We start from the raw sequence: 19,358 nt of genomic DNA, 5'->3' as shown, positions 1-19,358 counted from the left end.
CACCTGATCCCTCACAATGGACCAGGTCTGCACGGTAGCTTGGCAGAGGGCTCTAACTTGGAGACACGGAGCTCTTACCCAGAACAGCAGGAGAACGGAATAGCGTTTTGCGCAATTCTGTTGGTCGCAGGATACAGATGTAGTAGAATTTGAAGGCAAAGGTGTTTATTGCTCTCAGTCTTAAAAAAGACCCTCCCTTCGGATTGAAGGGGAATAATCAGCATAAATAAGATGTTACAGCAATTCTTCTCCACACAGGATTTACAAGAATGTACCACATACAGGAATCTTATCAGCAGCTCTTCTCCTCAAAGAAGTTACAGGGTTGTACACAGCAGCACTGCAGCTCAGGACTGCTCTTCCTGGCTCAGTGCTGCATACACCTTTTATTTTACATTTTATAAATACTCTTGATTTATCTGTTTACTTTACACTGCCCAGCGCTCAGCGCTGGGCTCCCCTAGCCCTGCAATCTCAGGAGGTGGCCCAGGGGCTGTAGCACAACACACAGCCCCCCCGGCACCTACCACCTTGCCGGGAAGCTGGGGCGGTGGGAGCTGCGCTCCCAGCCCCCAGCAGTCAGCATCCAGCCCTGGTTCACCGGTCTCCCAGCGACTGGCTTCCCCGGTCTCCCAGCGGCTGCTGCCTCTTCCCTGGACAGTCCAGCATTGCTATACTGGGAACCGGCTTGCCCGGATCCCAGCGTGTGGCACCGTGCACAGCCTCTCCCTCCGCACGGGGTATCGGGAGCAAGCGCTCCCGATTCCCAGCATGTGGCTACCTGTCCCCGTGTGGTGCTCAGCCCTGCAGTTCAGGACACTTGTCCTGGCTGCAGTGGCTTCCTGCTGCCCTGGGGCTCCGGGAGCTCAGCTCCCGGTCCCCAGCGGTCAGCATCCCGCCCTGCCCTCCGCTGCCTGGCCACCATAAGCAGCCGGCACAGAGGGACCAGCGGCATCCCTGTGGAGCTGGGACACCGGGAGTCACACTCACATAAAGCCCCCACCCCAGGTGCAGTACGCCGGGGGGTTAACACGTTGCCGCAGCAACATAAAACATTAAACACTCGGCGCCTAGCGCCGGTGACATTAAATACACTGCGCCTAGCGCCTATTTGGGTATTTAAAAATGGCGCCGCAGCACTGGGGTTAACCCCTTCAGTGTCGCGGCAGCCATTGTACACGTGGGGCCGGCTTCCGGCCACAATAGTTATCATGGCTTCCTCACATAGGGGCCTATTCATCACTTAATTTTTACAAAAGCAGGTGAAAATACACAAGTGTTCGGGCCATTCATCACGAAGGTAAAGCAGGAGATATCACAGATATTTCCTACTTACCTTCCTCTTGCGGAATGGCCCGCTGTCCCCATACACTAGTATCACAGATATCTCCTACTTACCTTCCTTTTGCGTCATGGCCGGCTGTCCCCATACACTAGTATCACAGATATCTCCTGCTTACCTTACTCTTGCGGAATGGCCCGCAGTCCCCCATACACTAGTATCACAGATATCTCCTACTTACCTTACTCTTGCAGAATGGCCCGCTGTCCCCATACACTAGTATCACAGATATCTCCTGCTTACCTTACTCTTGCGGAATGGCCCGCTGTCCCCATACACTAGTATCACAGATATCTCCTACTTACCTTACTCTTGCAGAATGGCCCGCTGTCCCCAAACACTAGTATCACAGATATCTCCTGCTTACCTTACTCTTGCGGAATGGCCCGCTGTCCCCATACACTAGTATGGGGACAAAATTCATCAGGCTCCGAAAATATAATTTTTTTCCAGCTTGATTACGGTAGCATTTGCCATCTTCACATGGCATTTGCTACCGCTACCCGCTCCTTCCCTATGGGAATGAGTCCCGGGTCATGAATAGGGATCCTTTTGGATCCCTCCGCACCTGTCCGGCTCCTTCCGCCGGACGGGGCTCTTGTGCGCATGCATGACCTACAGGTGACCTAAAGGAGCAGTGAAGCCGCTCACTGGGACAGCTGATTTTCAAATCAGAAGTCTCAGCGCTGGAGCAATGATGAATTTGGACCTCAATAATTAACATCTTGAATATGCCCCATATTCTGCTTTCTACCCCTCTTATGCTCTGGACACAGCAAACAACCATACTTCAATTATCTTATCTGTGCTCATGTTTCTAAACAGAGACTCAGTAGCGGAACTTGTGAGTGGTGGGCCCAGGTGTCAAAATATGCTTTGGGCCCCCCACCTGAGCTCATAATATGACACAGTAGTGTGCCATGCCATGTGACCATCAAACAATACAGACAGCATCCCAGTGACTGCCAAAATGGCTGTCAGATACCATATTTTGTTAGGGCAAATAGAGATTGTCAAAGCCAGAGAAGTTGAAAAGGTAATAATATAAAATTAGAGAGTGATTACTCTGAAGAAGGAATCTAGGGTTGTAAGTGTAACCCCAAGCTGAGTGTATATTATAAAACACCTTCCTTCCCTATGGCCCTGCAGTCTAGTGACATCCTGTACAGGAGTTGACAGCCACCAAGTGGTCATCAGCAAGTGCAGGTAAACTCACCGGTGTCTGAATCAGCAGAATTGCTCTGAGGCAGAGGGTGACAGGGAGAGGCAGGGGCGTGACCGGGGGAGGCAGACATGACAGGGAGAGGTAGTGGGTGACAGGGAGAGGCTGTGGGTAACAAGGAAAGGTAGAGTGTGACATGGGGAGGCAGTGGGCGACAAGGGGAGGTAGAGAGAGACAGGGGTACCAGTACACAGTACTGGGTTGTACGGCTGCGATATCTGGAGCTGACCCATTCAGAACGCAGAGCACCGTTCCAGGCACCCTGCAAGCCAAATCCAAGTTCCATGTGGCGGCAATGGTGCCACTTCTAGGGCCCTGGGCGAGGGCAATGCATGTACACCCTTATTTACAGCCCTGACAGGCATATCTATGTCATAGTTGCCGACTTTCTGGCTGCTCCTTCCGGGAGGGAGCAGCCAGATCGGCAGGGCAGCGGGGGCGTGGCCAAAAAGGGGGCGTGTCCGGACGGGTGCCTGGCATTTGTAGGAGTCACGGGGGCGGGGTCACGCGATCGCGTAATTTTGGCCCCGCCCCCGCTACACAATGCCGATAATACAGGCATTGTGAGGCAGGGGGCGGGGCCAAAATGACGCGAATCGCGTCACTGGCTGCCCTCGCAGCGGGGGCTAGGTGTAAATTGCGGGGGGATGTCGGGGGATTGGCGGCGATCGGCGGCCGCCGGGAGGCTTGCCTGCCTTTCCGGGGGGGCGGGAGCTGCACCCGATTATCGGGAGGCTCCCGTCCAAATCGGGAGGGTAGGCAACCCTGATCTATGTATTTCTGCAGTCTGCTCCTAATCACATTTATGTGAACATGCTCTTACTGTATGTGGAATGCACCACTTTCCTTACCCTTTACACATAGCTAGTTATAAAGAGGACATTACTGGTGTCCTCTTAGTGTTACATTGCAAACACTTATAATGCACTTCATCTACAGACTCTAGAATTAAACTGGACTCTGGGAAAGTCCCCAGAGAACGTCCATAGGAGCTTGGGAATATGTGACAGGTTATGATTTACTACAGCATTATACGTGCTTATTGCACTAGACATTTACTACAAATGTTCCTGATTCACTATTTTATGTGTGTGTGCACTGTTTAAATATGTCATATGAGACATCCATTGGATAACAGTCGGTCATGCACTGGGATAAGGCAGCTAAGAGTTTGATGTTCTAATTCCACTATTCAGGGTGTAAAATGATCCAATAAATGAAGTTTCAAACATCACCAAAAATAAATAATGGCATAATATTGTGGAAAGTTTGTCAAATGATTTCTGCATGTAAATTTACAGGCAAGTGGTAGTTTAAGCATTTGTTGTAAGTAACTTTAGTAGCTTCTACAAGCCCCAGGGGGTTCAGGGTTACACAAATATAATTGCTCCATCTACAAGAGAGATTTTGGCAGTATTGTTTTAACACGTTCTTCGCCTCTGTGTTCTCTTCTGCGCCGCTGTTTTGGCCTCTTCAGGGGGTGAGTACAATGTATGTACCAGCTTGTTTGCGTTTCACACTCCGAGCTCAATAGCAAAGCTTTACATTTCTATTACGCCTTTTCTTTTAGCAGCTGCAGCTCGCATAACAAGTACTGACACATTTTCCAAAAACTTTTGCTATACAGTATTAACGGCACAGAGACTGAAGAATCAAAGCAGAACTGAAATAACATGTTTTCTCCAAAATCAGAATTCAGATTTGATGTGTTTTCCAGAAATGCAGTATTTAAACAGTCATTTTTTGTTACTGGCTGAAAGACAAGCCTGCTCATGTGTGCAAATATTTAGTGCATGTGCTAATCTTAAAGGACAAATTTACTGAAAAATACCTATTTTGAAACCTAGTGCAAGAGGAGCAAAGCAAAAAAAAACACCAAACATTTGTTTTTATATTCTGGGGTAAATTTACTAAAGTGAGAGTTTTTTGAAGTGAGTTTTAAAAGTGATGCTGCCCATAGCAACCAATCAGATTCTACTTAACATTTAGCTAGCACCTTCTAGAATCTAGAAAATAGCTAGAATCTATGGGCAACATCACTTTTAAAACTCACTTCTAAAAACTCTCACTTTAGTAAATTTACCCGTCTGAATTGTACTAGAAATAGTTAGAACCTAATTGGTTGATCTGGCTTACAATACTTTACTTGTACACTGGACCTGATTCAGACCTGGCCGCTAAGCTGCAGTCGCTCGCTGCCAAAAGGGGCCGGGTATGCAAATCCCGCGATCGCACGGTCTGGCTTAAGGACGCCCTCTATGTCTTAGAGGGCGATGGCAGTGAGCGTATGCAGGAGTATAAAGCCGCCCACCTCTCTCTCTTAGCACACGTCATCTCCAGGAAGTGTCTGATTAATCGGGAACATCGAGACCCATCAGAGCTGCACGCAGCACTTGAGGTAGCCCCTACCCCACCACATGCACTGAGATCAGTTCAGGCTAAAGTACAACTAAGTGACGTGTTTAATGACGCTACTTTGCTAACTATGCACACCCATTAAACTCCGTTTTGATGCTCAGACACGCCTGTGTTTGCACATCCACTACCCCGTTCACAAGCACCTTCCCCTGTTACCACCCACAAACGGCGCAATCTGTCACTCAAAGTAGCGTCCAGTCTGTGTACTATGAGCGTACGATTCCTGGCCACAGTGAGTGGTTCGCGCATGCGTACTTTGGAGCATGCGCAGATGTGCGATAATCACTCCTAGCGAGCGTTCGCAGCTTAGCGACCGGGTCTGAATCAGGCCCACTGTCTGTACATTCTGTATACATAAATCTCCCTTATTTGTTTTATTTGACTTTTCTTGCTGAAACAATTGCCATGTCTGAGATATATATTTGTTTGCATATATATTATTCTGTGCTTGGGGATAAAATCATATGAAAAAATGTACCACAGCACAATGTATGGCATACTTGGGGAGATGGATCACTGCGGGGGGCAGGCTAGGTGCTTCTTGGTTGCATTTGTAAAGCAATTATCTGAGAATCGTGTAATTGCTCCCCTAACCAGTGCATTTCACTATATATCAAAGGGACTCCCCTTGCTTCCTCCAGACGTTCAGGGACGGTAGGCAATATGGTGTATGGAAGTTTTCAGGGATGCCTCAGCTATGCATTGGAGGCTGTGCACCAGTCTGACAACCCTGCTTTATTTAAACTTTTATGTTAAATATTTTTTGAAGATAATTTTGAAGTTAAGGAGCTCATTCAGACCCGCTCGTATGCAAATCCAGCGCCCGCCCAGCAAGGCAGGTGATCGCACGGCAAGGCATTAGCACGCCCACTATGTCTTGGCGTGCGATCACTTAGTGTATGCAGATGCCCACCAGCCATTCATAAGATGCCCACTTGCGCATGTTATCTCCTGTTAGTGCTTGAAAACCTTGGTACATTGAGCGCCATCAGATGCGATCGCAGCACTTGAGGTTGACTATACCCTGCTCCAAGCAATGTGATCACTTCAGAGTGAAATCCCACCAAGTGACATGTACTATGACGCTGCCTTTTAATTATGCACGCCTTTGAAACGGTGTTGAAATACTCAGGCACGCCTGCGTTCGCACCTCCACTCCCCCGTTTCCAGTGGACAGCCCCTGTCTCCACCCACAAATGGCTTCGTCTGTCACTCACTCTGCTGGGCAGTCAATGCGCAGCGAGCGAATGCTTCCCGGTATCTCGCATTGGTTCGCGCATACGCATTGTGATGCGTACGCATGCGCAGAAAGCGACTATTGGCCAGCTACGAGCATTCGCATCATAGCGAGCGGGTCTGGATCAACTCTTCTGTTTCATTGCTTCAATGGTCCTGATGCTGATTAGACTTAGTTTGTGTAATGCAAATGGTGCAAATGTACACACAAACAGAATAGGCATATATGGCCCAATGCAGACTTGCGCTTCTGGCACTTGTGACTCCTTGAGACTGGAGAGGCAGATCGGATCCCACCCCTGGTCACACTTGTGAAGTAGGTAAGTCTGGTTGGAATTTGGCAGCAAAGTGATACCATAACCTGTCAGCTTACTTTCTACTCCTCGACAGTTTTCAACACGTGACTCAGGATGACTGATTGGTGCCCTTTCATTGGAACTTTTTGAACTTAAAAAGATGGACTGTATGTTTGTTTCACCATTTGCTTTGGAAAAAAATAGATAAAGCAAAACGCGTCAAGCATGGTGAAGCTGTTAAGAAGAACTGGCCGCCTTGTTGAAAACATCTATAGGGATGACTTTGTATCCTGCACTACAGGAACCTGGTACGAATATGCAATTAGTATGTGGTGGGTGTTTTTTATGTACCTTTCTATGAATAATATGATGGGTGTTTTATACATGTCCTTATATCGTATATTTCTTAAATTTGAGTAAAATAGCATTGTTTACAGAATTGTATTTTATCTGGTGGTATCATGTAATATGCATTTCTATATGATAACATTGTGGAGGAAATTCCTGTGACCTGGACATCTGGGAGGAAGACGGAGAGATATGTGTGAAAGGCATTGATTTAATCTTTCTAGTAAGCATAACCAGATATAGATTAGTTCCGGTGTGGCGTATTTCTTTTATTGGATATTCTTCACATATTCCTTTGAACTAAAGACACTAGTGGATGTTATATATTGTAATTTTTATCATAATTTACTGCACTATATTTTTATTGTATTATTTTGTGTTTCAGAAAACTTTTCAAATTTGGAGAAGAAAAGTCTTGAAGGGATTTTTTTTAAATCACAGGACTGAATGTACATTTTTTTTTAAAATATATAATTATATCCTATTTTGATGTCAAAAGGAGGCACTTTTATATCAGCTTCATAACAGGGCGCCAGTGCCTGACCCTAGAGTGAAGTGCATACTATCATAAAGATGCTCCCCAGGGGGTGTGGGTGCAGGTACACTATCAACAGGTAACTAACTAGGGTGCTGCTCTGAGCATCCTAAGGTGCTCCGAGCGGCAGTACAGATCCCACGGCACTGTACAGATCCCACGGTACACAGTGCAGGAACCAGAACAGGGCATGGGTTGCGGTAGTGGGTGAACATGGCTGGTTCCTTCCCCAGGACATTCTACCTTGTACGACGGTAACGGCCGCACGTCCCTCCTTATGACCTTGATTTATGTTTACCTCCAGTTTGTGATGCCTTGGAATTCTAATTATACTTTTTGCAAGACACAGGCATTAACACAATATAAACTGTACAGTCAGAAGGAGCAGTCTCTGGGTTCCTGGGACTTATATAGGTCATGCCAGTGTGCAAAAGGGCAGTAGGCCACTACCGTCTGGGAACAATTGTTTTTTCTTTTACTATTTTTTTTTGTAGCTTTTGTATTACAATGCTGATACAGGTTATGTTTGGTAGAAGTACTGAGCCATTCAGTTTGATTAATTATCATGTGGATAGTTATCGATAGCTTCAAACCATAGCAAAGCACAATAATAATGCAGACTGAAGCAACTGGTTTTGGTAGGTAATAAAATGTAGAGAATCAATTAAAAAAAAATATTGTTGTTGCATCATACATTATACATTAGTAGCTTCTACCTATACATTATGCATTAGTGCCTACTAGGTATTATACATTAGTGGCTACTACTTTGTTTGCAGATCAGAGAGTGCGGGTACAAGGCTAGCTTTGATACACGCACTGTACATTCCATTCCTGTGGCAATGGATGGAGAAAAGTTGTACGTTTGCTGCATGGACAGAAAATAATCATATAGATTGCTATGGAAAATAGACTGCCCAAGGCGTTGAGCACGTACCCTAACAATAATTAAAATGGCAATATCTGGGGTTCAGAGCATATTTTTCTGTAGTCCCCAACATATTAAAATGATTTCAAGGTACACCTCTCAGGACATCCAAGCATGCCATGTGTGAACGTGGAGCACTACAATTCCCAGCATTTCATAGTGATTATTATTATAATATTCTTGCTTGTATTTTTATTGCTTTTCTTCAATAAATATCAATCTTTACAGACCAGTGAATAAGCACAGATAGTAAGAATGGCATTTAAAAAGCAGAAAAAAATTAAATGTACATTATTGTTAAAATTTAAATTATGGACATTGCCGGGGACAGATCTGTATTTTCCCAGGAAATTAGGCAATTGTGCATAACACTAAAATAAATGTTTGTGCTGATTTGTGTAAGGGAAGAGAAAGTTACCATTTCAGTTGCTGGTGGTATTGAGGGTGGAGAAAATCTACGGTATTAACCTCATTGCACAAGTTGTCTGTTGAAATGTTTTGCAGCATATGTCTCTAATAGCTAAACACTTGCAAGCCTAACTATTCCTGAGCACAATATAAAATGAAATGTGTATTTTATAACACACATATGTGGGATAGGCTTATATTTTCAGGGAATTCATCTTAGTCACTTTGTTTCATGGAAGAGAAATCTTAAAAGATATCCTGCTGTTTATATGGAGGTGAGTAAACTGTCAGTACCCTCTTATGTTATCAGCTTGTGCTGGAATTTATTCCATTAAAGTATCTGGAACTTATAGCTGTGAGGTAACACCTATCACTACATGTTGCTAGATTCTTTGATCACAGATTGAGTTTATGTCAGCAACTACTCCTCAGAAATCATACTGCGCTCTTATAAGTTATAACCAGTGCTGAAGCATGTAATGCACCTGGGGATTGCTTCCTATAGTTGCAAATTGGCTATAACTTGTGGACTTGCTGCAGTAATGATTACAGTTTGTACTAGAAAAATTATATTTATAAAGCTATGTATTATAGATTTCATGAGAGAGAAATTATTTACTTTGCATTGAAACACGCACAATGCCTGGTAATAAAATCAATAAGATTATGATCAGGCATTTTGGAAAATGCAGTCAGGAGACCTCTGTTAGACTATATGTGCTGCCATTTTTAGACCGCACTAATGGGGCTCCTGGGGAAGATGAAAGAGAACTGGCCGCTCAGCATGTACGTATGCTTCATGTTAGGGTCTGTTCCAATCTGGACACCCGTGTGTGGCCAGCATGGGCAGTGATCCGGTTGCTTACCAATATCGATGAGCAATGCTCCTACGCCATGCCTCCCTTGTCCCCTCCAGGCTTCACCCCTGACTCTTCATCTCTTTTATTACCAACCTTTAACGTACAAACTTTGCTGAATTGAAGCATAGAGATATACTTTTGGGATCTGAGATGGACTCATATAATACATTTAAAAGGGGACCATGAAAAAGGGAGTAGGAGTGAGAGATTTAGGGTTCCAGCCATAAATGGTGAAAGAAACCCTGCAGGCTTCCGCAGAATTTCTGACAAAAACTCTTTAATAAATATGCCCCATTGGAAGCAGTTAAATATATAATATAACTGGTTTAATGTCAGTCTAGTGCAGGTGTGCAAGACATTGAATATTGACCCCCTTGTGGTGACAACTCACACTGCAATTAAAGCAAGATGCTTTCGTAGCCATGCAACAGCCAAATAACATTCCTCTGGATGCAGCCAGTTATGCAGCTACACCCCAGGTGGTCATTACCTACACTGTAGTTGAAGGGGGGAGTGCGCGCACCTCTGTAATGGACAGAATAAAGGGCCTGATTCCGAGATGTAAATATATTTACACAAATCTCCGATGTTTATTGATCTGTGCTTGCACAGGAGCCGAACTGCGCGTGTGCAGATCTGGTCCTGCGACATAGGTCGCAGTGATCCAGGAGCCGCAGCACAATTGACTTGCTACTGGCATTTGGGGGTGGTGACGGGAGCATTTCTGTGGGTGCTGAAGCTATGGGCTACATCCTTGGACACAGGGCCTGATTCAGACCCGCTCGCTAGCAATCGGCCGCTTGTTGCAGACAATGCTCGCTAATGTGCGCATACGTGTAGTTCGCAGTGCACAAACTAGTACGAGCGATTGGAATGTGCTCGCTCGCCCTGCCAAGACAGCCCAGTGGATTGAGTGACAGGAGAGGCCATTTGTGGTTGGTAACAGGGGCAGGGCAGTAGTAACGGGGGAGTGGAGTTGCGGACGCAGGTGTGCCAGAGTGTTTCAATGAAGTTTCAGAGGCGTGCATAATTAACAGGCAGCGTCATAGTACACGTCACCTGGCTGGATTATACACTGAAGTGCTCGCAGTGCTTGCGGTAGGGTACAGTCAACCGCAAGCGCTGCGGTCTGATCCGATGGTTCCCGATGTACCAATGGTTGTATATACTTCCTGTAGATGACGTACGCTAGTGGGCGGCTAAAGACAGGCTGGTGGGCGCCAGGAAACACACAAAGTGATCGCTCACCAAGACATAGTGGGCGTGCTTATGTCTTGCTGTGCGAGCGGATGACTTGATGTCACTTAGCTGAATTTCCATACGCTGGGAGCGGGCGGCCGTATCTAGTGAGCGGGTCTGAATCAGGCCCACAGTTTCACTGGCCTCGGGAGCATGATTTTGCTGGACATCCTGAGTAATCTGAGGCTTACTCAGATGTCCAATGTTCATGCGGAGGATCCAATGCTCTCGCTTTGGACACAGCCATCGGAACACAGAAGCTGGCAGTGGGCATTTTTATACTTAAGGTGCCTCCCGCGAAAAAAGGAAGAAAGGAAAAACTCAAGACACATGGAGATAGATAGATAGATAGATAGATAGATAGATAGATAGATAGATAGATAGATAGATAGATAGATAGATATTTAACAGAGAAGTAGTAATCACTTTCATTTCCCAGAAAAGTCTCTCTAGCAGGATATTTTGTGACTAAAGTGTACCAAAGAGGAAATTCATCACACAGGAATTTCGTATATACAATACACTACTTGTTTTAGGAAATCCTCTCATTAAATCTGTATTACATACAGTACCTATTCATTGTCCATAATGCCTTGTAATTATATGTGTAACATGATGACATAGAACAGACAATAAGCTCTTTTATTTATACTTATTTACAACACTTGTATAACCTATATGTATGGCCAGCATATATTAACCTGCTGCCTACTGTACAGCTTTCAAACATCATTCATTGGTTGAAGTTTGGAAACACAAGCCACCGTAAATGTATAGCATGAAACTACCGTTAACCCAAAGCCAACCGTCATGCTAAAACCGTATGTGGATGAATCATCTGATATTGTGCAGTTTTTGAAACAAAAAGTTTAAATATTCATTTTAAAACCAGACGGCATGGCCATTTAAATTTCTCCAGCCATCCTCTGTACTAGACGACCTGTTATGTGATTGACTGGCTGAAGAGAAAATGCTTGTGCACTTCCCAGGTAAGGGAAGTAGAAGAATGTCTATCTTGTCATTAGGCTCCTATGAAGAGAAAAAAACCCTAATCTGGAAGAGGAATAACTGCACTTTCCAGCAAATGGATTTAGTGGTTCGTGAGAAGTGAAAAAAAAAAAACAGATTTAATTAATTATTCACGTTCTTTTTAACTCTTTGTAAGCTCCAGGGACAGTCTTGGGATAGAAAAAAAAAAAAAGGTTACTGGATTAATTTTGTCCCTGGTAATGTCCCTATTTTTCAATACTGAACAAATATACAATAAATTATTTTTTTCTATATGTTACCTGTAATTTTTACACTACAGTATTGCACTTATATCATACCTTACAACTGTCCCGCTTTGAGTGGGACAGTCCCATTTTTTTGGGACTGTCCCGCTGTCCCACCCACGGGCCGCAGTATCCCGTGGTGGGGGGGAAGTTGGGGAGAGCACACACTGTTGCTCTTCATAGCAGAGCAGTGGGTGTGCAGAAGGTGAACTGATACCGTGCGCATGCACAGGACATCTGTTCACCTGTGTAGTGAGAGCCTGGGGGCTGCCCAGCATATCGGAGAGTGCTTGGCACGCCCCCAATAATGACACAAACCTGGGTTGCCATGAGGCTCCGCCCCATTTCTGGGAAGCCACACCCATTCTAGCTAAGCCCGCCTCCAGCGCGTGACGTGTCCCTCTTCAAGGGATGAAAAAGTTGGGAGGTATGTTATATGTTAAGTATTTTAAATGCAAAACAAAACATCAGAATCAAATTCAGTACACACGTCATGATGAAACTTGTAGTGCTCCAAGGACCAGTGAGAAAGAATCATGTGTGATGTGATTGAATTCACATGTTCGGCAGCATAGTGGGGCTGATTCGGAGATGGACCCAATTGTGGCAGCTGCTGCGTCTTTGTATGCAGAAGCTGTGTGATAATATGCTAATGTCTCAGGAGGTTGTCTTGTGTAAACAGAGGCCTTCAGCAAGCCTCTGTGATCCGCTGCTGCGTCAGAAGACACGGAATCGGATCAACAGCCACTGGATTTTGAATATTTTAGCACAGCTGCTGTACACAAAGACACAGCACCAGTGCCACTAAACACCCCGTTTTCTGGAACGCCCCCAAACGCCAGCATTATGTCAATATGCCGACATAACAGAAACAGATCTGCACATGCGCAGTGTGGCTCCTGCGCATGCACAGATTTGCAAACATTGGAGTTGTACATAAATATAAAATATACATACATCTCTGAAACATGCCCAGTGTCCTTGGAATTTATTTCTAATTGCTGTATGTATTTAAATGAGCTGGTAGGGGTGGAGAAGGTGCGTTTTTAGAGGTGCTCCCAGCTGGTCAAATGGGGTGTAGTCAGCATCCCGGCTGTCAGAATACAGACAGATTGCGGAGGTAAGTACTAGGATTAGGCACTAGGGGGTAGGTTAGGGTTAGGCTGCGAGGGGGGGAGGGGTAGGTTGAGGCCACGGGATGGAAGGGTTACAGTGGCAAACGCAAAATTTCTAGAGGGGGGTTTCCAAATGCTTAATTTTAGAGCGAGTGTGGCCAGTCCATGAAGAGGGCATAATTAGCACTTATTCAACTCTAAAATGTGTCATACAAAGTGTATTGTGTGTCATAAATCCAGCATATACAGGACCAGCTATCACAGTTAGCCATTAAATGTGGCAATAGGGCCATCCTGCCTGAGATTAATGTTTTTATGTCAGATGTGGGGATCATTCCAGAGCATGGGATCCCGGAGTCTGGGGAAGCAGCAGAAGAACCTTGAACTGCCCTGTACATATTGGTCTCCTTATGCACTGGATAGTGTATTATTATGCGGCATTTATAATTAACCTTATTCATGGTCTATAGCAGTGCACCCCTAACATTGCATGTTTTCCAGATCAAGAAACAACAAAAAGTATTCCCCCAGCACTCAGAATGAAATCAGCAATAAGATTTGAAAAACTACATGGTGGTAGATAATTCAGAGATCTCAGTTGCATATATTTGCAAAGATATGGCTAAGCCTCTGGACGGCGTCTCTGATACCGGAGGTCCCTATCACTTGGTCAGAATCTGGGGTGCAGAACCCCAAAAAAGCCGGCGATAGCCAGCCACCCCAGCGAAGCACACCAGTGGGAGACTAAAGTGTTAATATAGGATGAAAGGAAAAACTATGTGTTAATAAGTGAAGGTGTAATTAAAAAACTAAGAATTTTTTTTATATATATACACAAAATATATTGGAAAGTGTAAAAGTGCTAAATAAAGTGTTAATGTGTGCCTCACCAGAGCAGCCCAGCCACACCAACCCCAAAGGGCACCGCACCCCAAACTCATCCCCAAAACTGATAACTATATCCAATTTGGGTAATAATTGCCCAATATAAGGCCACATGATAATGGCACATACAAATATACCTGAATTGAGAGCTAGCTTACCTTGGAGTAACCCCTAAGTCCTCCTAATGGCACTACAAGAACCAGCACGCCCTCCTAACGCTGGTCCCATCTATGCCTCTCAATACAGAAATACAAGTTGTATTTATGTTTTCCAGATATCCTACAGGTGTATTTATTACTGGCTGACACATCAGCCACATTACTGGTTGGCACAGGTGGTGAAAAGTATTTCATTTGTGATACTGAGAAGAACATGCAGCACTAGGAAAATTCTATTATATTACTATTTCTATTGTGGTCATGGTATGGGCTGGGGAGGGAGGTTTACAGGCAACTAGAAATCCCCCTGCGTTTGCCTATGGGTTAGGGTCAACCTGCGGGAGGGGTGGGTTAGGGTTAGGTGGAGGGTAAGGGTTTTAATACCTACAGAAATCTGTTAGGATTCTGACTGTCGGGACCATTGGGTACCAGAGACTCAACCTCATCCCTATACTTTGAATTAAGACTATTTTGCCATTTCAGTTGCACATATGCAGATAAACATACCATTAAATGCACTTCTACTTGTGTAATAAATTCATTAAATGCACAATAATGACATCATGTTCAAAATGTTGACAGTAACAATGACAACACATGCAATTAGGATTAAGGTTAGGCTACAGTTAGGGTTAGTTTTAAGATAAAATAGTACTGTCGATATTCTGAAAATGTTAACATCATGCCAGTGTCGACACTGGATGTCGACATGTCATCTGTCAACATTCTAGGCATTTCAACATAATGTATCAACATCCTGCATGCAGACATATCATACCCAACCCATTATGCCTGGAGAGTCGGCACAGAGGACAGGGAAGTTGAGCACAGTAAGGCCACATACTTGCACATGGACGCCCCTTAAGGCTCATACACACTAGACGATAAATTGAACGATATGGACGATAACGATATTGTTATGGTTCATAACGTTCAATATCGTCCAGTGTGTATGCAAGAATCGTTAACAATGTCTTTCATCGCCTGAACTTGCAGGTCAACCTGACGATATCATCAGGTTGTGCAGGTTCAGGGATGAGGGAGGGTGACGTCACTGAATGATATCGTTAACGATATCGTTCAGTGTGTATACTCAATGTCGTCCCCGACATTGAGACCGGGAGTTCACGGAAAACACTGAACGATATGCTCCATGAGCGATATTATTAAGTGTGTATGCAGCTTTAGAAAGCTTATCTCTTTAGGGTATTGCAGGGTGATATAAAAATATTCTATGATGATGACCATTAGCAACACTATTATAACCGCCTCTGATTGGCTTCTTGCATACTGACCCATAAAACTTAATTCATTAACATGGAGGCTATATTATTTTATTTTACGTCTTGGCAGTTAATGTATATTACTTGTTTGTTATTTCTATTTGGGCTACTGCAGGAAAGAAGTTTCCCATTTAATTTGTAGTGTGGAAAACAACAAGTTTGTGGATGTCTGTCCCTACACTACCTTCAGGCTATATTTGCCGACTTCCAGGTTGCATGTCGTTGAACAGTCATAGCCCCACCCCCTGCTACACAATGCTACGATTACTAGTATTGCAAAACAGGGGGTGGGGTCACGATGATGCGATTCAGTTCGAATCAGGTCATTGGACTCCCCGATCACCCACTTTCGCTCTGTAAGTGGGAAGCTGCATGAAGCCGGCTCTGGGAGACTTGACCACTTTTCCAGGTGGCTGGATTTTCAGGAGCCTCCCGGCCGTATGGAGAGACGGCAAGTATGCTTTAGGCGTAAGTATACAGTACACATTTACAGTATATACCTGACATAGAAATACTGGGCATTTGGAGTTGAACATATCTGGAGATACATGCTGCTCAGCATACTCATATCAGTATGTTCTTTAGCAATAAAACCTTATGTTATACATACAACAAAATGCATCAAACTCAACATGCGCCAAGCAGGTTCTTTGTTTACATCATATATATACTTTTATTAATATGATGTCCTCTAACATATATAGGCTTGCCATATCATCCCTTTAATTTGGGAGATGTGAATTATACAGGTTCTGTGGCTGATTACTATATATAGCTAGTGGAAGTATGCAGAGCCAATAGGTGTAGTATACCAAGGGGTAAATTTACTAAAGTGAGAGTTTTTAGAAGTGGAGATGTTGCCCATAGCAGCCAATCATATTCTAGCTATTATCTTCTAGAAGGTGCTAGGTAAATGTTAAGTAGAAACTGATTGGTTGCTATGGGCAACATCTCCACTGTTTTAAAAATTATTTACCATGAAATAAAAAAAACATTAACTATTGGATACTAGTGACTGTAGTTCACTTTTAAGGATATCCAAATTGTTGGTGTACTGGAGTCGGGGGAAGAGAGCAATTAGAAAGGTGGAACGTGAGGGATTCCTGTCCAAAGACGGATTTATTGTTACGCTTAATATAGAAGTGTACTTACGGTACGGGTACTCACTTACTTCTAAAAAATTGTTCATTGTATTATCTGACAATACCACACTATCAGGCTCTTGTCCCCTCTCCCCTCTTCTAAATTTCAGCACATACCGTTATACCAGACGGCTTATTGAAGGGACAGAGCTGCCACCTTTTAGAAGAGGATATTATAGTGTGATCACCAGAACAGACCTTGCATTACCTACAATATATTTTCCGGCCACGGCGCCAAAGCTCCACTATTTCTATATCTATAGATAAATATATATATAAAATAGACATAAAACAGAATAATAAGTACATATAATAAAAGCAGTGGTGATTTAGAATGAGGTAGATATAGGAGCATAAGAATTGTTTACAAAAAAGTCCTTAAAATCAAGTTCATGCTTATCTTATTCAGAAAGGTAGAGGTCCATAGTATCAGAAGTGTACAGGCTCCCTTATAAATACATTTACATATACCTCTGGCTAACATACTTGTCGGTAACAAAGAAAGGGTTATCAACCTTTCAATTAATTGCTTGCTGGATTTATAAATATGGTGTAATGGTTAGCGTTACTGCCTTACAGCACTGAGGTCATAGGTTCAATTCCCACTACGGCCATAACTGTGTGGAGTGTCAAAGCCGGATAATTGGCTGAGACAGAATCGGTTTAAAATTAAATCTGCACGACGCCATTTTGCGAATGGCAATGAGACGCCATTTTGAGACTGGCTGCCCAGCGCCATTTTAGTGAATCTCGCCCATTATAAGTACATACAGCGATGCTATTATTTAGCGTCGTGCGATTCCCACGCAATAGAAAGAAGTTAAAAGTCCTCACCATATAAATACAGACAGTCACTAAAACATATAAAATTATTAACCCTGCAAAACACGTACCATGGTGTACTCCACAAACACGTAGTTGCACAATGCTAACTAGCGTCTTTTCCCAAAACCCCAATACTTACACACTGCACACTTACATAAAAGGTTCCCTAGCATTAAACTGTAATATTCAAGGTTTACTCAGTATTATTAATGTTGTGAAATAAATGTAATTTGATATCTAAGGTTTAGTAGATGGTAAGCAGACCGTGTTTGGTGTTGTACTGATCCACTGTGTCTCAATAGATTTCCGGTATCATCGGTGAGAAGATCGCAACATGTGTCTGCAAACTATGGACTATAGATAGTTAAACATTAAAATGTACTCTGTAATGTAACCAGCTTAGATTTATTATGCAGCAGGAAAAAGGACACAAAGGGCTGTTGGAGGCTGGATTGTGTCCATACGAATTGACCTGTGAACTGTACTGTAACAGAAGAACCAGGAAGAAGAACCAATGGAATCATGCCAAACTGTTCTATTGTATTGCCTATCTCTGTAAAGCTGGCCACACACTTACATCCAACCATCCAACTTGTTGATTGGTTGGAATGAAAATCTGGTAACGTATGGGAGTAAATGATGATCAGCAATTTGCTCCTAAATGCCAGAAAACAGATGAATATGGTCGTTCAGACAAGTTTGTTAAATGCTTGATCTAAACTATTTGTTCAAACAACAGTTTTGGTCCATTTTCCAGCATTTGGAAACAAATTGCTGATTGAATTCCTTACCAGATTTCATTCCAACCAATCAACTAGTTGGCTGGTTGGACAGATAATCTTTAGATGTGTGGCCAGCTTAAGAGTATATATGTGGGCTCTCTAAACTTGGATGGCAGTCTGATTGCTTTGCTGCTGACGGAGGTTTCTACTTTGATGCCGGTATCTGGGTCTAGAGCGCGTGCGGATGTAACAACTGTACCTTGGGTCTGTATGATTTATTTGCGATAATTGTATTTAGATTACAGGGTGTAACCATCTGTTTTTATATTGAATATTAACTTTTTGTGCTTTGGAACCACAGTCAAAGTCTGAAAGCATTTATTTCTTGTACCACTCATAACGCTAAATAGCGACAATTTTAAAAGGTATAGACAAGCAGGAATCGATAGGAGCTTGTATATTCTCCCTGTGCTTGCGTGGGTTTTCTCCGGGTACTCCGGTTTCCTCCCACACTCCAAAAATATACTGGTAGGTTAATTAGCTCCCCACAAAATTGACCACAGTGTGTGTGTGTGTGTGTGTGAGCATGTGGTAAGGAATATAGGTTGTAAGCTCCACTGGGGCAAGGACAGATGTGAATGGTAAGATATTCTCTGTAAAGCGCTGCGGAATATGTGTGCGCTATACAATAACTGGTAATAATAATAATAATAATAATAATAAATATATAAAAAATAATAATAATAAAAAAATATATATATATACATCCAGTGTTGCTCTATTAATGTTGATTCCATTTGTAAAGCGCTGCAGAATATTCTGTGCTATATAAGAAACTTAATAAATAATGGAACGGGTCATGTTGGAGGGTCTGATACTAGATGGCACTCAGGGTCTCAGCAATGTTAATAAAGCATAGGCAATGCCAGTATTCTAATATATCTAGCTAAAAGGTGAAAATTTGCACCTGAATAAACCAGATTGTGATGCAAAGGGTGCGAATGTAATTATTTGGGAAAATGCAACTTGGATTGGCAGCAACTCTAGCCAGCGTTGCTTTACACTTGCGATTTAAAGCTGCCCTAAGATGCATCCCCCCCTCCCCCTCAAAGAGCCAAATTC

The 19,358-nt window shown here is 43.5% G+C and overlaps 1 protein-coding gene across 1 annotated transcript in view; it reads right to left on the bottom strand.

Moving 5' to 3' along the window:
* Nucleotides 1–19,358, bottom strand: part of SKAP2 (src kinase associated phosphoprotein 2) — a 324,646-nt gene that overhangs the window by 270,970 nt on the left and 34,318 nt on the right. The gene's annotated exons all lie outside the window — the stretch shown is intronic.

Source organism: Taudactylus pleione, unplaced genomic scaffold (genome assembly GCF_031769625.1).
Source record: "Taudactylus pleione unplaced genomic scaffold, aTauple2 ptg000233l, whole genome shotgun sequence".
NCBI classification, from domain to species: domain Eukaryota; kingdom Metazoa; phylum Chordata; class Amphibia; order Anura; family Myobatrachidae; genus Taudactylus; species Taudactylus pleione.
The sequence above is the reverse complement of the archived record's forward strand: the minus strand, read 5'-3'. Positions and strand labels throughout refer to the sequence as shown.